The 16,451-nt window shown below is 35.6% G+C and overlaps 1 protein-coding gene and 1 long non-coding RNA gene across 2 annotated transcripts in view; both read left to right on the plus strand.

The window, feature by feature from the left end:
* Positions 1-16,451, plus strand: part of LOC108074967 (uncharacterized) — a 65,401-nt gene that overhangs the window by 35,793 nt on the left and 13,157 nt on the right. The window lies entirely within an intron of this gene.
* LOC138928606 (uncharacterized) lies at positions 14,585-15,083 on the plus strand. The gene is made up of 2 exons (XR_011445011.1): positions 14,585-14,721; positions 14,791-15,083. It is a non-coding gene; the product is annotated as an uncharacterized lncRNA (long non-coding RNA).

Consider the following 16,451-nt stretch of genomic DNA (forward strand, 5'->3'; position numbering starts at 1 on the left):
TCTGTTAACAATTATTTAATTCACATTTAAAGCCGCCTTGCGTCAGCTTTCAACTTAAAGGACTGGCATAGCTCTTGGATTATCTAGGAATGTGTTGCGTAATTAAAAGCGCAACAGGGAAATTATGGTAGCAGCGGGTGGAGAGGGTGATATTTATGGGGGATAGGTAGCCATAACATTTGGAGCAGAAAATTAAATAAATTTGCATGTCAAATGCGCATTAAGAGCAACGCGAGCGCGGGCAAAGGAATTTTCACCCTCACCAATTTTCATACCTTTTTTCCCCAACTCTCTGTGTGTGTGCGTTGTCCTTCTCCCTGATTGTGACAAAAGGCAAAAAAGGATTTGCCACAGGACGAGACATGCAATCCAAAAATAAAGAAGAAAAAAAAATGCCAGGGAAATGCGAGAAAGAAAAGCGAAAACAAAGGAATATGCAAACGAGGAATATCCCCAAAAGTACCTCCTACTCCTCCTCTCTGGATAAAAAACAACCAACAAATGTCAACACAGAGACTGAGCTGCCAACACAAAAAAAAATGTACAATTTTTTGCTGTTGTTGTGTGCGCAAATTAAATTAAAATGTTGAGGCCAGCGGGTTGAAGGGACGAATGGGAGTGCAATTTTGTTGCTAATGATTTTGGCTTGTTTGGGGATTTTCAGTTTTCGCCAACAGCAAACAGTCAACGGCAAAACAGAAACCAAACCGAAAATAAAGCCAAAAAAAATAAATCCGAAATTCTAAAGAAATGTTAAGCCGGCTGGGAGGCAAAATGTATTCCCCAGTCAGGCCCACTCCGCCACAAAAACCACATTCAAAGTAAACAATGCAATTTTCCCTCAACCAAATTAGTTGTTTGCTTCGAGAGGGGGAAAATCGGGGGGGAAAAGCGTAAGGAAATTGCCACAAAACTACTGGGAAATTTGTCCGAAAGTGAGCATTAATTGGCCACGAAAAAGTTGGCAGGATATAGACGGAGACAAGGAAAAAATAGATAATAGTATTTGGCATTAAAAAATAAAGAAAACGAGGAAAAGATGAGCTCGAAGCTGATTTTTAAGTTGAGGAAATTTTATTTAATATTTTACATATGAAATAATAATAATAAATAGTAATAATTTGGCAGAAAGTCAAGTAGTGAAGACAGGATAATAGTAATTGCCATTAAAAAATAAAGAAAAAGAGAAACAAATAAGTTCAAAGCTGATTTTAAAATTAAGAAAATTCGAATTAAATATTTTAAATATAATAAAGCAATAGTTCTAACCCCAAATTAATATGTAAACCTAAATAAATATTTTTAATCCCTCCCCAAATGCATTTCAACATCACCCAAAATCATTTATAATCCCAAATTGATGGCCATTTCACAATTGATAATTTCCACTTCCAAATAAGTAGGTGATCTGCAACTATTAATCAAGCATAAATCAGTCATTAAAAATGAATTACATTTAATTGCCCATCAATATTCCGCCTATTGGCCTCCAAATTGACTTGTCGAAATAAAAACAATCACCGAAACGAGGCAGCGCATATGAATAAACAATATTTAATATATATAAAACAAAACGAGGCAAAAAAAAAACTCAGCCCCCCCCACTTGACAAATAAAATAAGGGAGTACATATGTTAATACGCTGGCCCATCAATCAAACGAATCCAATTTCAACTCAAAGAGATGTGAAACGAGTCAGCAAATATCCTCTTGTGAGCGAAAAAAAAATATATGCAAAGCATTTTTATGCGGAAAATATTTTTATATTTTGCAAACATTATAAATCAATAAACAGAAAAATAAAAACACCATGAATGTCTGTCTGCCAATGCACCCTTCATGAAACGGAAAAAAAGAGAATGCTGGATATTCCTGTAAAAAATCAGAGGGCATAAAAGGAGTAGCTGAAAAGTGAATCAAAGCTTGAGTTTAAACAAATATTTATGAGGCAGAAAATTGAGTTTTTCCCTTTGGTAAAAAAGTAACTACTTGACACTTGCCCTCCATCTCTCACAATAAAAATCCCATTCCATATTGAGCCATTGACATGGCCCTGTGTCTGTTGCCATGTTGCATTGATAGACTCCCAGCGTTGTCATGTTCTGGTGGCCCAATTTAATGTGCCATCAATTTTTGTCCCTCCTTCGCCTGTCTGCTATGTCTGATATGCCTATCACATCAAGGACCCCAGGCAGGCTGTAAAAAAAAAAGAGGAGACAGACCAACGAGATGACTGCTCCTTACAATGCTCCAAGGAGCCCTCTCTCTCTGTCTCCTTTGAGTCACCTAAAATGCCATCAGCAAAATTGAAAAAATTCCCTCACATATATGTATTTATATGTATATCTTATATGTATATATAATATATATAAACAGGCTGAGCATACGACAACTCCGATTGCGACTGCGATTGCCGTCTATAACTAGCATTGACATCTCGTTTTCTTCCCCCTCGAAGCCTCTGTCCAAGGATGGGAGTAGGCCAGGCGTAGGAGGTGGCCTATATCGAGGCCAAATAGGCCGTTTCAGGATCTGTGTGTGTTCCCCATTTAGCCAGGTTAGATGCGAAGTTAAGCAATGCTTCCGTTAAGGATTTGAATGCCTTGGAACACAATTGCTGATGAGCATAATAAAAAGTAGAGTAAGGCCTTAGATAAAGCCTAGTTTGTTGGGAATAATAGGAAAGTTTGGATTAATAGGAAAGTGTAGCCTTTATTAAAGTAATAATATTGATTTTAATATTTTAGTCTTTAATTTTAAATATATTTTTACTTTGACTTTAAAGCAGTCTAAAACCCTCAGCAAAACCTTTTCTTTAGTTAACTTACTTATGAGCCTGGCCCAAACGTATTACCTTCCCTCATCCCTTTCAGAAAATTCCCCCTTCAACTTACATTTTCTCAACTCCTAAGTCTGCTAGCTAAAAACTACTATCTAAAGGCCAAAAACAAATTCCAGCTAAATCTACATACATATACATATATACCTTACTCCCTTGGTAATCTACTTTAAGTGTAAGAGACAACCCCCGACATTTTCCCAAACCCCCAAAAGTGACAAATTCCTTTTTGCACCGTGCGTGTCAATGGCCTTTGGCTAAATAAAAGACATTGCCTCAAGTTGAGCATTTGACGCTTTTTAGGCCTGACTACTTTGTCACTGGAAGCAACCCCTAGACCCACACTAAATGCGCATAAAAAACCAAGACTTTTCTTTTTCTCAGCCTGCAACTCAACCAATTTGCGATAAAAATAAAACATATTGCTCAATAGACAACAAACCAGGGGGAAAAAGGCCAAAAAGTGAGTGGCGAGGAGCTAAGGGAATGGCTGGAAGGAAATGGCTGAGCGACAAGGGATTTCCCACTGTGCCACACGTCGTATACGCGATGCGGGCGAAAGAGGCGAGCGGGCGGTAAAAACTTTCCCCGTTGCAGTTGTCACGTTTCGCATTTGCTACCTAAACATTTTTACTCAACTCGATTTGTATTTTCCCCGTTTCCCGGCTGCTATATTTTCTTGGGTAGTATTTTGTCAAAGGAATTGCCAGGGCTTATGATTTGTGCAAGATGTTTTTTTGTAAATTTGAACCTAGACTAGGTTTGACTCGTCATTTTTATAGGGAAAAGGTTAAAATGTGTATATATTATTGAGATATTTTATTTGCCTTGATTTATAATCATTTAATAATCACCTTCTACTAAAAAAATGCTTATAAAATAATTTAAAAACTAATAATACAAGATAACTTCAGTTTTTTCTAAACTTCTTTTAAAATTCCTACCTTTTCCAGGGCATCCCTGTCGTCCCATAACCATACACCATAAATTGTCCTATGTATCCCCTGTTTTTATATCCATGTAAGCAAAAGTTTTGGCTTGTTGCAAAATTTTCCACCCGCTGGAATGGATGGCCAGGAAAGTTTTTCGTCCAGGGGATGCATTGCATCTGCTGCAGGAAAAGAGGAAAAAGGGGGTTGGGTGCATTAAAATTTATACAAAACACGAATGCAGCTGGAACTGCAGCTTGCAACTGCAACTTGGGTATTACATATCATTTATCGATTGATTTGAGTGAGAGGGAGAGCCATGGCCAAAGTTGGCCCACAAAGTTTTTTGTCTGCGTCGTCAGGTGAGTTTTCCAGATTAAATCACTCGAATGCATTTGCATTTCCTTGTCGATTGCAACTTTGTTGTTGCTTCTCGGAATCTATTTTCGCATTAGACTGGCAATTGATTCACAAATCGGATAATTCAATAAGCCCTAAAGTTCTTAGCAGGAAACGTTGCGAAATATACGTCTGCAGACTTTTAGTTACTATTATCCAACGATTTACATAACACACAGGGGTTTTTCTCTCTAAGTTTGCAATTCATTTTCCCCTCTTTTATTGGCTTTCCACAGGCTTTTGGAAAAGCTCTAGCTGGCCGTGAATAATTCATCTAGGCTGAGTTATAGGCACAGCTTGAGACTGATGATAAAATATTAGTCGGGTATCGCCAGGTAGCTTCTGCCATAATCACTCACAGGCATTAAACATGATAAATGACATATAACCAGGTAGGGTACTCCTCCTTTTGCCGGTTTTTCTACCCCTTTTCTGGGTGTCCTTGGGCGTCATAAATTTTCTTTGATAGCTGACATATGATACACATATAAAATGTAAGTGTTTTGGGGACTATCTAAGCTGTTATTTATTTTTTTTTATTATTTTCTTTATGTACTTTGGCTTTTTGATTAAAAATAAATAGGAAATTTATCGGCATTCAGAGTAAATACGAAGTGATATAGTTAAAAAATCATCATAGCGCTTAAAAAATAAAAACAAAAATGTTTTCAGGTATCAAATTATAATATAAATAAATTTCAAATAATTATTTATACATTTTTCTCTACAAAAATCCTTCATTATTTCAAATCTGAAGTAATCCAAATTTACTTTAAGATAAATTTATAACTGCTTACCCTTTCGAAACCCTTAATAAATCCCTAAAATTTGATTTGATTTCCATAATTTCCCCACCAGCTGTTGTTTTATTTAACCAAAAAAAAACCTAATCAACGGCAACTTTACCCATAAAAATCCCTCAAATATAACCCCAAATGCTGGGACCCGAAAAGCAGCCACTATAGTAACCCTTTTTCCTTGGGCTTTTCTAGGTTTTCCCTTATTTTTTTGTACACCAATTTATGGCCAAAAGCTGCCAAAAAGCTAGAAGAAAGAAGCAACGATGTCCGAGGAACAACGGCAGCCATATGTTCCAGATTGACCACAGCATCATAAATTTTTTGGGATTTAACATGCGAAGCGGAGGCAAAAAGCTGACCACCATATAAATTCTTATATATATAAATTATATAGAAGAAAAAAACGGAAACTCCAGATTGAGGGCAGCTTCAAAGCAACTTCGACTGCTACTTCAACTTTGGCGTGCATAAAACATGAATTAAGGTAATGAAAATTTATTGACTGCCCGCTCTCAGCGTGCTCATAAAACTTACAAGGTCATTAAGAATGCATGGGGCTGGGTGAGCCTACCCCTCTGGGCCAACCCACCGAAATATCTTTTTAATCTCCGCAATAAAAATATGAAAATATTTATATATTTTCCCATTGCATTTTTCACACCAATTTTTTTGTGCCCAGCTTAAAAAAAACAAATTTCGTTGGATTTTCTTGTATATTTTTTGGTTGTTTTCTTTTTCTTTTTTTTTTTTTGGTGCGAACAATTTTTCATGCTCGCCGCTATGGAAAATCGTTTTCCAATCACGTAAACACAGCTGGAATTTTATTGCTGCGTGTTTTATTAAAAAAAAAACGAAGGGAAAATGAAAAAACAGCTGAAGAAGAAGAAGTTCCGAGGAAGACCTCGAAATCGCTGAACGCATTTTCGCAGCAGCGGGCTGTAATAATAAAAGTTTTTCGCGGAGGAGGGCTTTCCACAGGACACCACCGAAATCAGGCACTGGGCGAGTGCAAGCTACAGATGCAGTCAGATATTTATTATGTTTGTGTGTGTTTGTGTGTGCATATATCCCTGCGGGTCTCCATGGGGCGTTATGGGGCAGAGAATATAAATCAACCCGAAAGCGCGCACACTTATTTGCCGCTCTGCGGCACTATGAAGTCCCAGATTGCACTTTCTCTTCCTTTTTTTTACTTCCTTTTTTATACCCTTGCAGGGTATTATAATTTCAGTCAGAAGTTTGCAACGCAGTGAAGGAGACGTTTCCGACCCTATAAAGTATATATATTCTTGATCAGCATCAACAGCCGAGTCGATCTAGCCATGTCCGTCTGTCCGTCTGTCCGTCTGTCCGTCTGTCCGTTTCTACGCAAACTAGTCCCTCAGTTTTAAAGCTATCTGAATGAAACTTTACATATAGTCTTCTATATACTCTCACTGCTATATATGTCGGAACGGGCCGGATCGGACGACTATATCATATAGCTGCCATACAAATGTTCGATAAATTTTTAGAAAAAAAATTATAACTTGGCTGTTTTTCAACATTTTTGCACAATTTTTTAGATTTGGCCATTATATATTATTTCTGAATTTTGGTAAAAATTTTATGAAAATCGGACTACTATATCTTATAGCTGCCATAGGAACGATAGGGAAAGTAAAAGAAACAAGAAAGAAAGCTAACTTCGGCACGCCGAAGTTTGTATACCCTTGCAGATTGGTTTTCATATTTATGTCATAAATTATAATGCCGAAAACAGACACTAAACTGAGTTACATACCATTTTACCTATACTTATTATGTTTGCAGTTTGACAGTTACAGTTAAACATTCCCAGCTTTACATTTTCTCTACATCTGCGGATCGCTTCTATGGCTGCTATATGATATAGTTGTCCGATTTTCATAATATTGTTACCAAAATTCTGAAATAATACGAAAAGCTCATGTACCAAAGTAGATGAAAATACGTTGAAAAACAACGAAGTTATAATTTTTTCTATTACTTTCCCTATCGTTCCTATGGCAGCTATAAGATATAGTCGTCCGATTGTCATAAAATTTTTACCAAAATTTTGAAATAATACCAGAAGCTCATGTGTCAAAGTAGATTAAAATACGTTGAAAAACAACGAAGTTATAATTTTTTTGATTAATTTCCCGATCGTTCCTATGGCAGCTATAAGATATAGTGGTCCGATTTTCATAAAATTTTTACCAAAATTCTGGAATAATATAAAAAGGCTATATCTCAAAAATGATGGAATAATATTGAAAAACAGCCAAGTTAAAATTATTTTTCTAAAAATTTATCGAACATTTGTATGGCAGCTATATGATATAGTCGTCCGATCCGGCCCGTTCCGACATATATAGCAGTGAGAGTATATAGAAGACTATATGCAAAGTTTCATTCAGATAGCTTTAAAACTGAGGGACTAGTTTGCGTAGAAACGGACAGACGGACGGACAGACGGACAGACGGACAGACGGACGGACAGACGGACAGACGGACATGGCTAGATCGACTCGGCTGTTGATGCTGATCAAGAATATATATACTTTATAGGGTCGGAAACGTCTCCTTCACTGCGTTGCAAACTTCTGACTGAAATTATAATACCCTGCAAGGGTATAAAAATTATACCTTCGTTGTTTTTCAACGTATTTTCATCTAATTTGAAACATGAGCTTCTGGAATTATTCTAAAATTTTGGTATAAATTTAATGAAAATCGGACTACTATATCTTATAGCTGCCATAGGAACGATAGGGAAAACGATAGAAAAAATTATAACTTCGTTGTTTTTCAACGTATTTTCATCTACTTTGAGACATGAGCATTTAGTATTATTTCAGAATTTTGGTAACGATATTATGAAAATCGGAGAACTATATCATATAGCTGCCATAGAAGTGATCCGTAGATGTAGAGAAAATGTAAAACTGGGAATGTACACAGAAAAACTGGTAGAACGAAAAAATCAAGAATATTTTTCTTGATTTTTTCGATGTGGTGGATTAAAATTTTTAAGTACGATTCGGGGTTAGACAGTCGAGTTAATCCCGTTTCGGGATTAAATGACAAATTAAGCGTAAAAATCCTTGAATCAATCCCGTTTCGGGATTAAAATTACCAATTAAGCCTACAAATTCTTGAATCAATCGCGTTTCGGGATTAAAATGGCAAAATGAGCGTAAGAATTCTTGAATTAATCTCATTTTGGGATTATAGAGGCATAATAAGCCCAAACATTCTTGAATTAAACCTAAATATTCTTAAAAATTTGGTGAGAGCAGCAAATCTATTTTTAGCTCAGAGAGAGAGATAAAATTTTTGCTCTTTCCTTGAAACTGTATGTATTCGCGTTCCCGACATTAGCTTTTGATTTGACTCAGTGGCCCAGTTGGTAAGCGGACGGTCTGTGATTTCTGAGACATGGGTTCGAATCCCGACCGGGAACTAGGAAAAGTAAGTTTAAGTGGCTTTTAATAAGATGTATACATTAATATAATTAATTTAATAACCATTTGTAGCTTTATAATTACAGATTTAAATAAAAACTTCTTTCACTTCTCACTAAGAACTTTAGAGGGATTAAATCAAGGATTTTTGGGATTAAAATAATTAAGAATTTCGGGGACTAAATCGAGAAAAAAAATTTTTTTTTTTTTAATTAAATTTAAATTTAAATTTTTAAATTAAAATTTAAGAATGTTTGAGATTAAATTAAGAAAAATTGGGATTGAAATTTTTAAGGTTAGCGGGATTGAATCAAGAATTTTCGAGATTGAAAAAATTAAGTATGTTCGTTCTTATATTAAGAAAATCCGACCTTAGCTCGAAATCATGCCCACTTGGGATTGATTTTGGCGACTTTATCCCGGATTTTTTTTTCTGTGTAAACTGTAACTGTCAAACTGTAAACATAATAAGTATAGGTAAAATGTTATGAAACTCCGTTTAGTGTCTGTTTTCGGCATTATAATTTATAATATAAATATGAAAACCAATCTGCAAGGGTATACAAACTTCGGCGTGCCGAAGTTAGCTTCCTTTCTTGTTTTTTTGTATTTTTTAAACCGAGTTTTCTTGCTTAGGGTTTTAAGGATCAGTTTGTTGTGGCCATTGAGGGAGCATGTAGATCATAGTATTACCAGGGAAAGGTAATTGCTAATATTATGACAAAAAATTCTTTTAAAAATTTTCTTAAAAAAAAATAAATATGAAAATAAATATAAAATACAAAAATGAATTATAAAAATATTTAAAATATAAATTAAAAGCTTAAAAACATCTTTTAGACCAAAGTTAAGTAAATCAATTACAAAACAGAGACTTAAACCTTCACTGAGTACGTTTCTTTCTTGTTTATTAAATTTCATTACCTTTTTCTTATTATTTATTACTTTAGAATTATACACCTTCTTCTTCTTTTCTTTCTTAACTTTTAAACTTATTTTTCTTTCTTTGTTTTAAGTTCTTAAAATGTTACTGATTTCAGCAGATGCTTTTGCTACTTTCGCTGTTGCACTTCGCCTTGAATCCCAGCCATTGTGGCAAAATATTTTCCCATTTTTTCCCCTATTTTCCTTTTTCTTCTTACATTTATTTATTATATGTATATCTTTTTGCTTTTTCTTTTGTTTCGAATCCTTGGTCAACGGGTCGCATGATGAATGCAGTGGGCATTAGGGAGGAAAGCATGCAGTGTCCGTTGGCAGTGACCAGGGAATTTATTTGTTTTGTACTTATGGTGTCATAAAATTGTTTTAAGGCCAACTTAAATAAAAATGCAGAAGTGAGAGGACAGCAGCAAGTGTTCCACAAAAAATGCAGCAGCGAAAAAAAAGGGATAACAGCGAGCCAAGGAGCGTGGCAAGAATCAAATGGTCATTGGGGAGAAGAAATAAAAAAGCGGAAGGAGTGCCAGGAAAATGCATGGCATGTCATTTTCTGCTTATTTTCTAAATTGAAAATACTTTGCGTTGTAATTTTTCAAAAGAAAATGTGCTTAGAAAGGAAAAGGAAAATGGAAAAGAAGTTAAGTGGTGGAAAAAATCCAATAAAAAAGACAGGAAGGGTTACATTTTAATAATAATTATAAACTTAAAGAGGAGTTACTACAGATTTTGTATTTGTTTAATATTTTTATGGTTTTCTAATATTAAATTCATTGGCTCTAAGAACTTATTTATATTTCCCCTTTTATTAACCATTCTAATTAGCCAACTACTTTCCCGAATAGCTTCCTGAACAGTACTTTATCCATTATAAGTACAATTAACCCTGACTTGGATTTGCTTCTTACCTCCTCTGAGTGCCTCATCCTGCGGCAAGGGACTCCATGGCCTGAAACCACTTTAGATGAGGATCCTCTTTACCTTTTTATCATAACTTCTTTATTTTTTAGAGAAAAAACCTAGGGACAAGCGGGCGGTATATTTCTTTTCGCAATTTTGCCCTTGGGCTGCATTAGATATTTCGCTAAGCTGCATAATGAAATGTTTGCAAGTGCTTAGCAATGCAAATTCGCGCTGGCCCTCCAGGTGTGACCATGGTTACGGAAAAAATGCGGAAAAAACGTAGGAAAAAAATATATAGATGGAAACTTTCCTCCGGGGCCCCTGGACAAATTATCTAATTAAAGCAGAATGAAATTTTCTAGCCACTGTCGGCAGCTGTGGGGCTTATGCCAAGGCTTAAAGCATTCTCCATGCAAATAATCCACAAAGGAAAAGTTACAAAAATTCTGCAAAAAAAAAATGATGGTATGTATATATAAAATATATATAAAATATGCAAAGGACCAAGTTTTGTGTGTTGCAGCTATCTGAAAATGCCACTAAGCAGCTTTAAGTGTCTGTCAATGTCATATTTTTTGTGCAAAGCTTACAGCAATTTTTTGGTTTTTCATACTTGTACTGCCTGATAAGCCTAAAACAAATGCAAAGACCCAAAAAGAAGAGGAGTCTACAAAAATAACAAGGAATCTGTGCAGGAATGTCGAACTGGGGAAGGGTGAATATTGAATACTCTTATGAGTCTAACCTAGGGTGCTCTAGAAATCACTGAGGTAATGAAAACTCTTTGAAATGTATCTAGAAATTATGGAATACAAATTTGTTGGTACTTCATTATGTGTTATTTTCTTAGATTTATTATTATAAATGAACTTTTTATTATTTTATTATTTGAATATTGAATACTATATGAGTCTAACTTGTGTGCTTCAGAAATAACTGGGGGTTTTAAAACCTTTGAAAATATGCCTAAAAGTATGCTATACAATTTTTTTCCCACAATGTACAATTTTAAGGAATAACTAGACACATTTTTAAAGGGGTTTAAAACCTTTCAGATAAATATTTTGCAAAGGTTTTAGTCAGTTTTCTAAAAAAATATATATAATATTATATAATAAATCTTTCTATTCACATCTCTGAGCTATATTTAAATTAAAATAATATCACATCATCAACATATATATCACATAATCCCAACCAAAACTTCGCCGCAACAAGATATCCCAAAAAAAGGGCTCAAATGATAAAATTTTAGTGCTGACACGAGGATACAGAGGAAGTTCAAGCCGAAGGAGACTTCCTGCCTTCTTGCGGTGCTGGGTGTCGCTGCTGCCTCTTTTGTCCAAGTCACTTCATAATTAAGTAATCCCCCCGACTATGCAGTTCACCTTAAGCTGCCAACTGGGAGAAAGACCTGGGGACAGACACCGAGGAGACCGAAGACGGAAGACAGGAGCCTGTAGACTGGAAGCTGGCTGACTCTGGGACTGGTTTCGCACACCATAACGGAGCTTTGAGACAGCCTGGCAGCATGAATGAGCTGACTAACCGAAAAACGAATAAGAAAATAAGCAAAAAAAATTAAATTTAAGGCAAACTTTTCACTGAAAGGAGGCAGCCAGAGCGAAAAAAAGGAAAAACAAGAAACTCTAGCGATTGCAACGGTAGCCGAAGTCCGCACTGCAGGCATCCCAATCACAATCAGCCAGAATGCAGAGAAACGCAGAGTTGGCCAATTTGCACTGAGAGAAATACGAAGAGAAATTTTGAATTATTTTTGAGAAAAAAAAAGGGAAAACAAGATTTTGAGGAATTTATTAAAAAATATTATAAATAGGTTAAAAAAATCTCGAAAACAAAGAAAAGAAAGTATTTGGGATTTTAAAACACCCTAAAATGTGCCTAAAAGTATGCAATATAATTGTTTTTGATGCCACATTCAATGCACATTTTTCTTTTTGACGATTTAAAATTTTTTAGAATAAATTTTTAAGAGTTTATAAAACCTTTTTAATTTTATAATAATTGACTGGCTTTGATTTTTGATTTTGAAATTGTGTATTTCATAGTAGAAGCTTAGATATTAAAAAAATAAATCCATAAGCATCATATATTGATTATTTTAAATTAATAGCATTTAATTTCGAAATGCTTAACTATATTAATTTTATTTAAATCAGTACAGCATCATTTATATCTCCCAGAATTGCAAACAAAATATTACTCATATTTTAAAATTATTTATAAATTGCAGTGTTTTTTTGGTGCTTGTGAGGGGATCCAACTGAGCATATCTTATTACCCCTGCAGAGCTCTGGCAAGGGGTCCAGATTACCAAGTAGCCAAGGCAACTTTAACTGCCTCTCGCTTTGACTTTGACACATGTTATGAAATTTGAATAGATCACCGCGAACATTACGACTCGAGTAGAGTTAAGGAGGTGTGAGAAGAGCAAGGCAGGATGATGCAGCAGAAACCTGTACACATTTACAACTTGATTTGTTTTTTGTTAAAATATATATCCGCATGAGTTCTGTCCGAGAGAGAGAAAGAACATATGTACAATGAGTTAACATGAATTGAGTGCCAGTTAAATAAAGCTGTTAGCTGGCATAAGAAATTATGGAAATGGAAAAGGATAGGGTGATTATAATGGTTTTTATAAGAAAATTCATTAAAATAAATTTAAAATAATATTTACAAGGTTCCTTTATTTGTAAACAATAAATACAATTTTAAACGTAAAAAAACTCAAATAAATTTATTTATCCTTCTCTCTTCTTCTTCAAATTAACTCTTAAAAAAAATCTGAAAAAGTATATAATTTAATCTAGAGCAGTCTTTTCAGCATAATGTGTTTTGTGTCAGCTTTTTTAAAGTGGCTCACGCCTAGTACCTTGAGTGTCATTAAATTTCCATCAAATGCGGCACCGCCCATCGCTTTAGATCTCAGTTTCCTTTATAGAAAATCTCCCCTTTCGGCCAAGTACATTCAACTCCAGCTCTCTCTGGTCCAAGTCCAAGTCCATCGGTGCACCCATCGGGCATCATCTAATCAGCTGGAACTACGGCTGCACTTAACCCATTAGCCGCAACTGCCATGGCAAATAGGTGCAACCAGAGTAGAAAACAGAAACCAACAAAAAAAAAAAGGGGGAAAGGAAGGTTAAGACCGTAAGCCAATAATTTTCATAACTGCCGCTTAATTGAGACATTAGCCGTAATTGGTCCTAAGTGAGTGCAATGCCAGCGACAAAAGCAGTCAAGTGTTAAGCTATAAAACAAAACAGAAACTAAATCGGAGAAAAAGAGGACATTGCCTTGAAGATAGTTGTAGGAAAAGCAATAGTGAGTAGTTAATACACTAAAAGAAATAAGAATGCACTACAAAAAACTACAACAAAAATAAAGAGAAAGCTGAGAAAAAGTGTGTAAAAAGTCTTCTGGAGATATTAGGTGTTTTAATATTTATATTTTTCTTTTTATAATTTTCTAAATTTATTTTATATAATTTTCTATACGATTTTTCCTGTTAATATTTCCCCTATTCAGAGGTATTTGAACCCCAACACATGGCTGTGCTTCTGCTTACCTGGGCATAAAATTGTCAGAGGGGTGAAAATCACAACCAAGTGGCCAGCGAGTGTGGCAGGCGAAATGTGTCAATAAATTATTTCCAACTCTCCCTCACTCAGGTGTTAAATTGTCTCTCAGCTGGCAAGGGGTTAAGGGAGGTCGATATCCTCCACCCCCTCGCATATATCTCCCAGTCCAGCGATGATTTGTCAGCACACGTGTTGCACATGTCAACTGCGTAAATAAGCGGGAAATTGGTTAGGAGGAAAGTCAAAGTGGTCCAGGACAGAAGAAAATCGTGACCCACGGCTGGTCGACGAACCATAAAAGTTCCCTTAGATTTTCCCCCAAAATCCCACCCCCACACACACACAGCCAATCAGTTTTCTCTTTGGCACACTTGGCGTATGAGTGATTTATTGCGTTTGACTCTTGCCCCCTCGAATCGTATTCCAAATAATAAAGTTCAAATTAGTTGCGGTCTACGAATTGGAAATTGCCAAATTGGAATTGCAATAGTTTTATGGCAACAGAAAAAATACCACAAAAAATAGAGAGGAAACAATAAAATTGATGAATCGCATAATAAAAGGCAGGAATTGTGGAAAATTCTGTGGCCGCAGTTGGGGTTTTGGGTATTGGCAAAGTTTTTCCCTGATTTTTATCGATAAAAGAAGAAAGTAGGCTAGGTAAACAAGTTATTTGGAGAGTAGAATAGATATATTATTGAAATCGGATGGTTGAAATACTCAAAAGTTACTCAAATCTTACAAAATTGTTATCAGAAATTAACATCTTTAGTGTTATTTTTAAGGCTTAGTTATTCTCTGAGTTTACCTAGCCTATCTGATGTCAACATCCTGCCCATCGTAAGAAGCATTCATCAACGCATGTCCATAAAATTTGAGCACCCAACTAACTGGATGACTCCTCCTTAGCCTCTTCCTCCTGGTCACGATGGAAGAAAGAGCCTGCAATTGGCCATAGTTGCCCCAGAGCTGTCATTTAACCGCAGGCTGCTGGGAAGTGGAACCCAGCCCACACCCAATCCCACAAGGAGAAGAACCTCCTCTAACAGAGCCTCCTCTTCCTCATAGTCTTATGTGTTGAGTGATAAAGAACATGCTAATAGCTTTTAATCAATTTGCAATTTTTCTTCCACTTTTCTATATACATATATAAAAAATTCTGTGATATGTATAATGTAATATGAAATTGATATTGATTTCTAGCATACGGGCTTTTTTTTTTGCAACATATTTTAATGATAGTTTAATTTGAGGCAATTAAAACGGTCTACAGCAGTCCACAAGGCGGCTCTGGCTCTGCTGGCGATTACGTAATCAGTGAGAGAAGACAACAGCTAGCTAGGCACCACCAAGAGAAGGCACTTCTTGACAGGCCTTGCATAATAATCAGGTCTCAACAGTGTTGACATCTAGTACAAGCAACAAAGTGGATAAAATGTGGCAATTTTAGGCTAAAAGAAAGAAATTTTTGCCACTAAAAAAGAAATTAGTATAGAAATAGGTATTTCCAATTGTTAAACCCTAAACTTTTCATATTGAAAATTATTTATTTAATTCAAGATTTTTCTATATCTTTTTGTTCTTGATTTTTAATACCATAAAAATTTTAAAATATTTAATTTTATAACATTTTTCAGCTACAAAATATTCTAGCTGAGAGCTCATCTTCTTTTCCCTGCCATTCCCCAGTGATTTCCGCCTGTTTGGCTTTGCGCTTTTGGCTTCCTGACTTTGGCATCGATCGCGAGCCCACCTGGCTCTGGGATGGCCCCCGAGATGACTCCCTCCCAACTCCTGACTCCATCTCCGGCTTAGACCGCGACTACTACCAGCCAGTTGCTATCTTGGCAGCCATCCATGGCATTCGAAAGCGTCGAGCGGCGACAGCAACTTGATATGCAGACAAGGAAGACAAAGTGGCAGGATCGTCAATTAATTCGCTAGATGCTGAGTGATTTTCAACTGATAAAAAAAACCTACAGAAGATAAGGAACCTTTGAAGGTTAAAAGATAAAATACAAAGGATTTGAGCTATCTTTAAGCTTTAATTTAATTTTAAAAAATTAAATCAAACCGTAATAGTAATCCAAAGTCTTCTCTTGTGGTTACTCTTTCTACCGACTTCCACGCTTGATTGATCCATTTATAATTGACACATAATTACAGTACCATTAGCATCGAAGCCCTAAGCAATTGCTACACTTTCAGCCAGATTTCAATCTACATGATTCTTCTGCGGCGGCTCGTTTGGCGAGTTGCATAATTACCAATTGCCGTGTAGCGCGGGGTGTGTTCACCCAAATTGTCGTGTTAATTGATTTTAAATGACCAACTTAAGTAGCCTTCCTTTGAGATGATTGGCCACAAGGAGTTGATGAATGGTTGTTATTAAGGCCACAAGATGGTAACTACTTATTAAAATGGAGATGCGTAAAGAGATATGGAGATTCTACTTCCTTGAGATTCTACTTCTTTGATAATATAAATATTCTTTAATTAAATTAAAATGTTGCAGTCTTTTTTAAATAAATTATTCCTAGAGACAACTCAAAAGTTCTAGAAATATAAAT

This window comes from Drosophila kikkawai, chromosome 3L (genome assembly GCF_030179895.1).
Source record: "Drosophila kikkawai strain 14028-0561.14 chromosome 3L, DkikHiC1v2, whole genome shotgun sequence".
Lineage (NCBI taxonomy): Eukaryota > Metazoa > Arthropoda > Insecta > Diptera > Drosophilidae > Drosophila > Drosophila kikkawai.